This window comes from Protopterus annectens, chromosome 3.part1 (genome assembly GCF_019279795.1).
Source record: "Protopterus annectens isolate FY-2018-M chromosome 3.part1, PAN1.0, whole genome shotgun sequence".
Lineage (NCBI taxonomy): Eukaryota > Metazoa > Chordata > Ceratodontiformes > Protopteridae > Protopterus > Protopterus annectens.
In genome coordinates, this window is record NC_056732.1 from 1,445,425,796 (window position 1) to 1,445,438,543 (window position 12,748).

Sequence of the window (12,748 nt, forward strand, 5' to 3'; positions counted from 1 at the left end):
CTTACAAGGGAAGGGCAGCTTTTGGACTGTGGCATCTGTAAACGTCAGTGACATTCACATGCTGTGCCTTTTGTACACCCAGCACTCCAGTTTTGATGGAGAGTGCATACTAGTCACAAGCTAGTGTTTTAAAGAAAACTACTCTAGTGTCTGCTTGGATGAAGTCCAAAGCACTTCAATGATTCAGATAATCAGTAGGCTAGCAGAGCATGGAATAAAACAAAGCAATTAAGTAAATAACCAGTCATTGTGGATCTCTCCGTACTCTAATCCTATTGATCAGTCCTGTCTTAGTAAATGACTGCATAATTGAAGCTGAGCTTGCTATGTGCATCATGATAAAAAGCAGTGTATTTTCAGTATTTGTGTTTGTTTTTCTTTCAAATAGTTTCATGTTTGCATTGGTATTCTCCAGGTAGGTGCATTAGGTAATTTTTTTTTTATTTTAAACACATATCCACAAATCATACAATTATGTTTGACTGTGTTGAACAGTACATCAGTGACTGATGGTAGTAGCAACATTATTCAGTAGAGTATTGAGCAGATTTTATACATACATTTGGTCATGTTTTCATTTATTTATTTTACTTTATTTCTTATAATAAAATGTTTGCCCCCTTTGGCCAGGATGACCATCTACAAGCCGTCTGTGACTCTCCTTCCCCTACCCCATCCCATCCGGACTAGGGCTGCCAGCCTGAAGACTCAATTGGCATAGCATTAAGCCATCTTTGGGAGGGATAATGAGATTGAGGCATCTGGAACCTGCGTCATTTGCTCCTGACTGCAGAGATTTTTACTGTGCCTTAAGCTTACCTAAGGAGGGGAATGTGCATTGAGGTAAACACAAGCCCAGGAATGCCTTCGCTCATGATGCATTGATGTCTGTCCTCCTGTCTGTTCTCACCCACACACACACTCACAGTTGCAAGACATTATCATTTACATATTAACTCTTACGTTCATATACATTCATATACTAGCTCGTAAGTTCACTGTACATTGACATAAGGGAAATTCTCTGAAATACCACAGTCTCAGACATATGTATATCAAACCAAACTCTCACATTTATAGGCTTGATGTTATGAGGATTCCGTTTGCCTCTAGTGCACATCCAGATAGTTCCTTATGCTTTTATGTCCTTTGCCATAGCATTGTATCATTTTGCATTTGCCTATCTTTAGAAGAGATTCATTCATTTTTATTGTAGTGAATGCTTCTACTGTACTTTTATTATATATGCAGATCTTTAATTTTGAATCCATATTAATGCATTGTATACCTTTAACTGTGGTCTTGGTTGTAATGGGACATTGGTTCAGTTCAGTTCAGTTATCAATTAACAGGCATAAAAAGCTGTCTTCTAATAAGATGAGTTTGGCTGCTCCCATGGTTGTAGAACATGGGGAGGTCTACATAAAGCTATGGGGAGTCCTCTGTTAAGTTGTTTCTAAGCCTTTATTTGGGCAGAATTGGATGCTGTTCCTTGCCAATTGTTCTTGTTTGCAGAGAGGCTCAGGAAGCCATGGCCTTGGCCTGCATGAATAGGCAGTGGAGTATCCGGACTCAGACCTTCCGTGCTTCTTGGGCCCAGTGGTGATTATGATTTTTGCAGTTGCAGATTTGCTTTTGAAGCTGATGGTATAGCATTTAATGTTGACTTTTCAGTAACTGCACAGTTGCCATGTTTTCACAGGTGTTTGTCTTATCATTATCCGTGTTATGGATCTTCCTTCCTGCAGCATATCTCTTCACAGGTTTTGATGACATTCCACTTTAGTAGTTTGGTGGAAAGCCCAAATGGAGTTCTTCATATAGTGAAGGAGGTAGACATCCCTGGGAGAGATGGGTCTCCATAGCAACATTTTAAAGCCTCAAGCTGTAGTTTTTGCTGTGAATGCTTTAGAAGGTGTTGAGATCAGAGCCTCTCCTACTTATGTCACAGAATCGGTCTGTGATGTGGTACATAAACATGTCAGCATACATTTGTACAGAAATAGCACATGGCAGTGAGTCATAAACTTAAATATTATTCTTACCAGAAGTAGATTTTCTGCATATGTTCCTGGGACACAGCTCTAGTTCTTTAAATAGAGTTGAAAACTGAAGAATCCTTTCCAGTTAAGATTGTTTGGTGCTGGGGAACCCCAGAGCTCAGCCTGTTTGCCTTGTCCTGCTTGGTGTATTATACACGGTAAAGGGAACTTGATGATGGTTGTAGTCTCTTACCTTTAGCAAGGGAGATAAATTCATAGATGTCTTTCCATCATTTCCCTTGATTCCATGCTTAGTGGCAAAATTCAAAGATAAAATATGAAAACTTGTCCTCATTGCCCTTTGGTGGAAAGAAGGATATGATTTCAGGTTTTTAGATCCCCGAACCTGTGTTAAGCTATCCTGGTATAAGCCAAGGCTATCCCCCTCTGTAAGGTGACAGCTTTCTTACCCCAGGGCCTTGCTTCTTCTTTAGATCCTCTTTTTTCTGTGTGGACTTTCTGGTAGGAGTTTCAGAGTTCAGTGAAGTTGACAAGAATCCCTTCCACTCAGTAAATGTATTTGGTTAAGTGGAAGTGGTTTTCAGTCTGGGAAGAGAGAGGTGCCCCATGCCTCCTCATACAGTCATGCTGGTTATACCTTACATTGTATAACGTGGGTCTTAATTCATATCACCGCACCAACTGATGAAGCAGTTCCTTAAAGATATTCTCCATCTTCACCTACCTTTGAAGAACCCCTCAGCTCTTCAGGAGTTGGATTTCCCATTTGTTATACAAAGAGTTTATTAGTTTAAACATAGTCATACAGGCTAGTTAACTGAGACACGTACATGCAAGAAGTAAAAGCAGTTTCCTTAAGAGATAATAAAAAGCAATGTGGTTGACTATGTTTGCATACAAAGCAAAAGAATCTCTGCAAACGTTATTCTGAAAAAGGAAACCCCTGTAGTAATGTTTTCAAAGTTCAGGGAATCTCTGCTATAAACGTTGCTATGAGATTTTAAAGTACAGTATTAAGTGAAATGTCATATAGCAGGGCAGCTGTCCCTACAAGGGCAGTAGAACAACATACTGTCAGGGTCAGTGATTGTAAAGCAAATCATATCACAGCAGTTTATGCATGAAATGACACATAGGGGAACGCTGGATAGTGGGGACTTTGTCTGGCTACTTGGAATCCATATGCATTTTCCTCAGCAGGCAAGTCCATGATAGAGCTTCAAAATCTAGTCCGTCTCCCAGCAGCTGTAATGTTTAACATTAAGAGTCTGACGTTACATATTTTGTGGTTATAATTAATACAGGAAAACATATTTTGTTTTCCTTAATGCAGAGAAAGCATATTCTGCATTTTGCTGCTTTTAGCATAAAACAGTGACCACTGTGCACACTAAGAGTATGTAAGGATTGCTTTTTCTCAGACAGAATCCCAAGCTTCCTGCTGTTATGCCTCATATTATTTTTAACAAGTATGTTCTTTAATTTCCATTGTACTGTCAAGAGGTTGCCCTATAGTTAACCTTTTTACCTTCGTCAGTTGCATTGCTTTTCATCTTCAGCAAATTTTGCCCTTTTGGTATGAAAAGGTTAGTATGGACTTGGCCTGTAACAGCATTATCATCTTCAGCTAATTTCAAATGCTTCTATTCTTAATCAAATTAAGAAAACGTGGATGCTTTTGGAGACTAATTTGTCATCTTCAGCTGTAGTTGCTGTTTGGATTTATTTTGCGAGTAGATCTTTTATTTGTTGATTTTTGTTAAAAGGGATATTTTCCCTGAACTGTTCACCTGATATACTTTCATTTGCTACATATGCAGATCTGTTGGATCTTTCATACACACCTGTACCACTAAAATATAGTAGTGCCAGTTACATTCTTCTGGAACAAATTGTAAACAAGATGTAAAAGCTTGTTTATCCAACAGACACCCTGCTTGGATATTTACATTGTTTTGATCTTTATAGTTACTTTTAATTTTAGGCATTTATCATATATTACTAATTAATATTAGGAATATAAAGAAAGGACAGTTGATACAACACAGGCTAACTAGATTAGGATAGTATCATTTAAACCTTTACTTGAAATATTATCCATATTTATTGATGTAATAAATTTAGTATATGTTTTTTTTAGCAACTTGTGCTGTCTTTTTGCTGTTATAGACCAAATTGTTGAAATTGTTCATTAGTTGGTGTCTGTAAAAGCACAGATTCTATACCATTACACGCACAGTTTTTAATGAATATTATGCGTCATTTATTACACAATGTTAAGTAAAGTTACAAAATAAACGTTTGTAAACCACATCAGATCCCAGTTATTGACTAAAATTCATGATGCCTTTGTGGTATGTTTTGTTGTACCTTACACCAGTTTTCTTCTCCTCTGTATTTTAATGTTCCTTTGATTTAATGCACTTACACTAACCCCCAACTTGCCTGCTGTAAAAGCTACAGTTTTTCCTTGTCTTAATTTTGCAACTGGCTATAGTAATTGCACAAGATATTAATATGTAAAAATGTAAATTTACATTTAAGTAAAATGGAAAATGAAAAAATGGTCATCAAACTGACTAACTACTCCATAGTCTGCACAGACACTTAAGTGTGTTTTGCCATTTGGTATGCTACCTGCTTTTAGAGCCTGAGTCCTTTTTATTGAAGTGACCCTGGTCACAGCATGCATGTGTGCCATGTTTAAACTATGTTCCTCCCAGACTGAAACACTCTTACCTTGACTTGGTTTAACTACCGTAACCCCCCAGGGAACTATTCCTGCAGCAGACTGAGTTCATACCATGCTTCCTAGTTATTGCTATACTTTTATATCTAAAACCAGAAAAATAGGTGTGGACCTCTTGGGTTTTCGATCCTGAGTGATGCCTGCCCGGAGGGAAGGAATAACCAATTTTACAAAGCCTTTCACTCTTGATCCTAAACGGTGAACAGATTTATACGTGTAGTCGGTGGTGGAGCTAGCTCTAAAAAGAGCTGTTTTAGCCCTGTGGGCAGCTGGAGCTCTATATAGAGCTGTTACAGATCTCTATGAGCTCTGAGAAGAGCTGTTTTGTGTTTAGAATGCCCTTTCGGGCAGATGCGGTAGTTCTAAAAAGAACTGTTTTGTTTGGTTCACCGAAGCTGTGTCTGTGCCTCCGGCTGGTCTTACCGAGGCTGATATAGATTTCTGTGAGCTCTGAGAAGGGCCGATTTGTGTTTTGAATGCCCGTTCAGGTGTTGGTGGTAGCTCTAATAAGAACTTTTTTGTTTTATTCTTCAATGTGTCTCTGGTTGCTCTTACCAGAGCTTTTGCAGATCTCTGTGAGCTCTGAGAAGAGCTGTTTGGTGTACTGTGAGCTCTGAGAAGAGCTGTTTGGTGTAAGGTGCAGATCCACGTGAGCTCTGAAAAGAGCTGTTTTGTGTATGGACACAATGAGCTCTGGGAAGAGCTGCTGCTGTTGTGTCCTTCGGTGTTCCGCAGTGGTGTCGATCTCCGTTGTCCTTCTTGTTGAACAGATCTTCGGTTCTTTTGCTATGTGTGAGTCCTAAAAAGGACTATTTGTGCGCTCCCCAAGCGCTGGTCAGAATGACCTGAGAGCTGTTGCTGTGCTGCTTTTATGCTCCTGTGGAGGGGGCGTGGTTGAGAGATGTCCAATGAGAAGTGACTAGTTGGGGGTGTGGCCTTAGTAGGCCTACAAGGTGAAGACGGACCTGGTTGGAAGCATCTCATTCCTCTTATTTAGTTCCTTTTTATTAACCAGCTACTTGTTCATATGTGCCATTCCTAACCTCTAGCAATGCATTGGAGCCTTTTGCTTTGTCACGATTCTACCTGTGTTTGAAAAAAAACTGTACTAAAACTTAAATTTAAATGTTTTTTTTTGTTGCGTGTGTTCCTAGTTTATTTGACGGTATCGTGTGCCTGATGTCGTATAGGTGTTTGGCAATCCTGGTTTTGAGGGCATTGATGGTCTTGCCCACGTAGAATGCTTGACATTTGCAGCAGTTTGCTCTGTAGACCACACCTTCTGTGTTGCAGCCTCCGAATGCTCTTGTGGTTATTGTTTTTTTGTTGTTGGGGCAGTAGAAGTGGTCCGTGCCTGCCATGTATTTACAGTAGAAGCAGGGGGATAAGTCACTACACGGATAGGTGCCGTATCTGTCGAGTTGTCTTGGTGGGGGTCTCTCGAGGTGGTCTTTTAGGTTGGGTCCTCTTTTCATCGTGAACCCTGGTGCTTCAGGAAGATGTGTCCAAAAGATCTGTTTGAAGTGATGATGGTCCAGTTTTCACGGATGATCTTTTGTATGTCCTTATAGTCCGTGGAGAAATGTAAAATAAAGTTGAGCCTATATTTGTTTTCATACCTGTTTTTAGTCCCTAGGCTCTGTTGAAGTATGAATGTTTTTTCCTTTCTGTTGTTCGTGATGGGGTCCAGAATCTGATGTAGAGTCCTGTCCGTGTAGCCTCTGGCCAGGAAATCATTTTCCAGGTCTTTAATGTTGTGGAGAAAGTCGTTAAGGTCTTTGGTGATTCTGGAGATTCTGAGTCCCTGTGATTTTATCACATTTCTTTTGAGCTTGTACGGGTGCATGCTGCTGCTGTGGAGTAAAAAGTTTACTCTTGTAGGTTTCCTGCACAAGTTGTGGTTGAAGTCGTTGCTGCTGTAAATATAAATATTTAAAATATATAATAAAATATTTAAAATATATATATAAAAAGTAAATATACTTTTATATCTCTCACAATGCATGTCAACTTTTATCTAGCACCATACATTAACTTATATTTTAACCAGTGCCTATAGGTACCTTAAAGAAAGCATTGCTTTTAAAACAATTTATGCACAGCTCATTAGTGTTGCTGCGTAGTAATAATTCAGTGGATGAAAACCTTATAACTACTTGCAAAACTTGTTTTTACACATTTAAAATGAGAAGGAATGAAATATTTGAATACCATTTTAGCTGGATGAAATGCGTAACTATTTTGAGCAAAGCATGTTGGGAAACTTTAAACATTTAAGGTCAGATACTTGGTTGCAGCGTGCAGCGTAGATAACTTAACTACTATGGTACTGAGGATGTAAACATATCCTTCCCTTAATACTTACAGTGTGCAGTACATTTAGTATCTAACACAATGCAAATGAAAGCAACTGTGTGATGAAAAAGAAATGCCATGCTTATAAAAATGACATTAAGCAGACACAATTGAAATACTTGGAACTCTTGTGATAAAATTCCATATGTAAGGACTGACTGAGTCAGCTTTCATCAACTAGCAGATTGTGGAAGGTTGATCCAGCAAAAGGTGACTTAGTGAAACTTGGGGAAAGGTTTGAACATGGGTCCTGCAGAGGTGTAAATCATGGATCATTGTAACTCCGCCTAATGATAATCACTGATTTTTTTGAGAACCAGCCTAATGATGATCACTGCATCCCACACCAAATATCCTTGTTGGCATTTTGAGTACTGCTGTTGTAGAGCTTGTGTAAACTTCTGTTTTTGACATCATCAGGCTTACAGCACAGGACATGCAAGGTGCTTATCCATGTATGTGGTAGAGATGTTTACAAGTTTAAAGTCATTTGAATGTTTAGACTGTTTCTGGTCCCTTTTTATTATTAGCATGATGACTCTGGTTTCCTTTTTCTAAACCACAAGTATATTCCCCAACTCTTCAGTTCAGAAGTGAGATGATTTCAGGTTTTGCCAGGTCCTGACGGATTGTCTGAATTAGAAAGTTTGAAAGTGTCATGAGAAACCCAGGTGTAGATTGGATCAGCTCCATGCAACTTGGGGCATGAAGCCATGACTGTGATCCTGATGACATGGGATTGACTAGCAACCCATGAGAGAAGGTGGGAGTGAGTAGCTGATGCTCTCTTTCCCATCCTGTGGGGAGTAAGGCAGTCTGACATGCTGCATTGCCAGCACACTGTGGAGAGAGGTGCATGGTATGTATCATATGGGCAGGAAATGTATACTTGGTAGCTTTATGGGACATATGAGGCAATGCATACATTCACTGAGGTAGATGCAGGTGGTGAGTGCACACAACAGATGTTGTGGGAGAAGTTATTACCATGACCAGAAAAAAAAACTTCATGGCTGCCTAGATGATGGTATGCTGTGATTAGCTATTGCACTGGTGATGGGCAGCAAATGGGCACAGTGGTTACAGTAGCATAGTCATCAGGCATTGTGAAAGAAAAAAGGTATTAAAGTCTGATAATGGTCTCTGGCATTTACTAAATGCATTTTTTCTTGGAGGTCATGAAGTAATAATATTGAGTAATGGTCAACCCAGACACTGTTAGAAATGTGATGACTGTAGACATACTAGTTCCTGTTGCAAACCTCAGTGATTTGTTCCTTTTGGCTGTGGAATTCGTCAGGTGAAGCACATGCCGATGGCTTACATCAGTCCACAAACAGTGCTGGGGTAGTTTATTTTAAATCTTCTGTTAAAGAAACAGATGAGGTGGCCCAAGTGCATATTCATAGATCTGCTGATAATAGGACACCTCCGAGATTGAGGAAGCCCATGCAGTCCTGTAGTCTACAGAAGAAAGCTGAAATTGAAACATAGCATTTCCAATATGAACGCATCTGCTGTGGACATTTTAGGCATGGATTGGCATGGTTATGGCACTAATCTGTTTGGAGAAGGCATCCATAGGATAGCGCCATGTGAACAACAAGATGGGCAAACCATCAGATAAACCACTATACCCTTAACATTATTGATACCAAGAAGGTGTGGAAAAAGATGCCCTACTCTCTTCTGTGAAGTTAAAGTTCTTGACTACTTAAATATTGCATCAGTGCGTTCTGACAATATCAATGGATGCATCTTAAATAGCATGAAGCTTGATTTTGCCAATCCCCTAAAAACACTGTTCAACCTCACCCTCATTACAGGTTTTGTATCAAGTGAATGGAGAAGAGCTACAGTCATTCCCATGCATTTTGGAGGACCTTCCACAGACCCATAAGTCTGACCAGCCTCATATGCAAAGCCACTGGATTACCAACTGGCCCACAAATTAGATACAGGAGATCAAAATAGTGGAAGCTACCTCCACAAGCAGACCAGTCAATAGTGGAGTCTCCCAGAGTTCACTGGTGAGACCTCTCCTGTTTGGCATCTTTGTGGAAGTAAAACCCAATACCAAAGTGCTGTGGCTGATTACATTTGCAGAATACTGCAAGCTAGGAATGTCGTTGCATCCCCAAATGACTTAGCCATCTTGCATGAAGGTTTGTCCTAAACAAATAACTCGTGCCAAAATCATTGATTAAAGCTAAATACCAAAAAATGCATTATTGTATCCTACGGGAAGTCATCCCCCCACCCCACCCCCGGAACTACCACATTGACAGTATGCCCATAAGAGTTGACCTTGTTGTTTGGGATTTGGAAACTTATGTAAATAGTGACCTAACATTTGACCAATATGTCTCCACTGTCTTAAAGTCCTTATATATTGCACAGCTTATAAATAAGGGGATTGTGTCTAGATCTAGAGATATTCTCCACATTTAATCAGCCCTCATTATGCTAATTATTGAATATAGTTCTTCCTTTGTTTTGCATCTGTCCAGGCACAGGCAACAGCTGGCACGCCCACAGAGATACCTTATTTAAAGCATACAAGGCTTAAACAATATGTCTTACATGGACTGATTCAAACCCACTATACTCTGTATTCTGCAGACTACTAAGAGGTTGTCTGTGTCTGGAATGCAAGTCATCCTGTGACCCAATAATGATGGACCTAGTCAAATAGTATGAACAATACTATTTATAGGGATCTAAACCTCTTCTGGAACATCAACAGAACAGTATGGAGAGACAGTTATATTTCACAGAGGCTACCACTGCTCTGGAACAGAATCTCCATCCATGAAAAACAAAGGTCATCCCTATCCATATTCAAGCAGAGCTTGGATACATGAATGGGTAACGGAAAATTTACCCCAGGGCTCCCCAAGTACTACCATTTGGAAAAGGCAGCTCCTAAAAGCTGTATCCCACATGTGGGTCCCCTCAGATTATCTGAGGTGTGATCCCAGTTATTCTCACTAGGGGTAATAAATAATTATCAACCACGGGGTGGGGTAAGGCCAGTATAACACCAAATGGGACAAGTTAACTCAAGCACCAAAAGGGAAATTGCCTAGGCTTAAAATGGCTCACAATGGCTGCTTGTCTGATACTTGCCTATCAGCCTATGACTGTGACATTACACGAGCTAGATCATGGGTTGTAATTTTTAGGGGATAGTGTGTCTTTTCTTTGGTTTTGAGTACCTCCTTAGTGTGGTTATTTTTGAGAATGGTAAATGTACATGTGTTGATTTTTTGTTCTCTCCAGGTTGGAAGGTCCTGGATTACAAAGATTTAAGATCTGGACAGAAGGGTGGAATGGGTGGAATGGGTGGAGAAGAGTGTCGGGAGTAATTTGTGACAGACGGGTACCAGTAAGAGTGAAAGTGAAGGTCTACAAGAGGGTAGTGAGACCAGCTATGTTATATGGGTTCGAGACAGTGGCAGTGACAAAAAGGCAGGAGTCAGAGCTGGATGTGGCAGAGTTAAAGATGTTAAGATTTGCACTCGGTGTGAATAGGATGGATAGGATTAGGAATCAGTATATTAGAGGGTCAGCTCATGTTGGACAGTTTGGAGACAAAGCAAGAGAGACGAGATTGCGTTGGTTTGGACATGTGCTGAGGAGGGATGATGGGTATATTGGGAAAAAGATGCTAGGATGGAGCTGCCAGGTAAGAGGAAAAGAGAAAGGCCTAAGATAAGGTTTATGGACGTGGTGAGAGAGGACATGCAGGTGGTTGGTGTGACAGAGCAAGATGCAGAGGATAGGAAGAAATGGAAAGAGATGATCCGCTGTGGCGACCCCTAATGGGAAAAGCCGAAAGATGATAATGATGATGACAGAAGTTATGGTCTAGATTCTTGGGAGTAGTAGTGTCATTTACCCTAATTCAAACACAAAATTAGAATTTTTTATCAAACAGCTATTATTGTACACCAGTTGAAATGGGAATTAATAAAAACAGAACTTAATACCAGACGAATGCAGGGTATAACACATTGTCCTATACGGATTGCCTTAAAGCCCTGTCTGTATACTCTGTTTCCTACAGGTTACCGAGAGGTGATCTTTGTCTGACATACAAGGCATCCTCATATCCAGCTCTAACGGACCTTTGGCACAATCACCAAATGAACATCAGAACCACTAGATCCAAGGATTCAAATCTTGCTGGTGACATAAATAAGACATTGAAGAGACAGTTATGCATCTTGGAATATCGCTATGCTCTGGAATAGGCTGCCCATCCATGTGAAGCAGAGTCCATCCCTAAACCTATTTAAATGTAACCTTGACCATTGGATGGGAAATTGGAAACTTCACCCGGGGTCTGGCCCACATATCTCTGGTAGACAGAGGCAGATAGTAATGTCCAGTCTTACCCCAAAATAACCTCTAGAAATTTCCTAACATGCCCCTCCTAATAAATGTCCATGATACAAAGGGACACATTTGGATTGGATTGCACAGCTTGGATTATAAACATCCTAGTGGTCATTAGCCTACTATATACCTCTGAACCTATAAATCTACTAATATAACTGCATATGATAAAATAAGAACAGCCAGTAGCACCTTAGTACTGCCTTTGTGGCTATTACAACAGCACTGCAAACAATATAAAACATTGCTCCTAAACAGAGACATCGGGAGGCATACGCACTGTACTGATTTCAGCACAACTTCTTTAGAAGAGGGAGTAGCTTTTTTAAAAAATAAAAAAAACGTACGTACATATTTTTTTCTTTTTTAAAACAGTGTTGGCTCCTTTAAGGAGGATACCAGCCAGTCGGAAGTGAGCTCGCGTCATGTCCGGCTGGCTGCGAGCAGGAAATGTGCAGGAAGATAATTACAAATGGATTATCACTACGAGCAGGAAATCTGAAGATGTAGTGCATGGAAGGCAATCGCAAACAGATTATCAGGTAAGAGAGGTGTGTGTGTGTGTGTGTGTGTGTGTGTGTGTGTGTGTGTGTGTGTGTGTGTGTGTGTGTGTGTGTGTGTGTGTGTGTGTGTGTGTGTGTGTGTGTGTGTGTGTGTGTGTGTGTGTGTGCCTTGTCTGCAAGGCCATGGAACGTATCATCATGGATCTCATAAACAAAGACATTGGAGATCTCCAAACCCTGGACCCCACACAGTTTGGGTTTGTAAAAGGCATATCATGTCTCCTAAACCTGATAGACTTCTTTGAAGTAGTCACCAAAGCCACAGATGAGGGCAAGGTGGTTCACACAGCCTATCTAGATCTCAACAAGGCATTCAACACCATCCCCCACTCTGGAATTACAGATAAACTCACTAAACTAGGTATAAATCCCTATGTCACAAGATGGGTTGCCAACTGGCTTACTGCAAGAACCCACACTGTGGAAGTAGCAGACTCCAAATCAGACTTCAGACCAGTGACAAGTGGAGTACCACAGGGTTCAGTCCTGGGTCCTCTCCTGTTTGGAATCTACTTCTCTGATGTACAGGCTAACACAGAAGGTCTTTGGCTAACTAAATTCGCAGATGACTGCAAACTAGGAGCCATAATTGAAACTCCTAACGATGTGGACATCCTACAAAAGGGCCTCACTGAGACAGATGCCTGGTGTCAAAGACATGGTCTCAAGCTCAATGC

The 12,748-nt window shown here is 40.4% G+C and overlaps 1 protein-coding gene across 3 annotated transcripts in view; it reads left to right on the forward strand.

Moving 5' to 3' along the window:
* CROT (carnitine O-octanoyltransferase) overlaps positions 1-12,748 on the forward strand; it is a 1,004,553-nt gene that overhangs the window by 419,865 nt on the left and 571,940 nt on the right. The window lies entirely within an intron of this gene.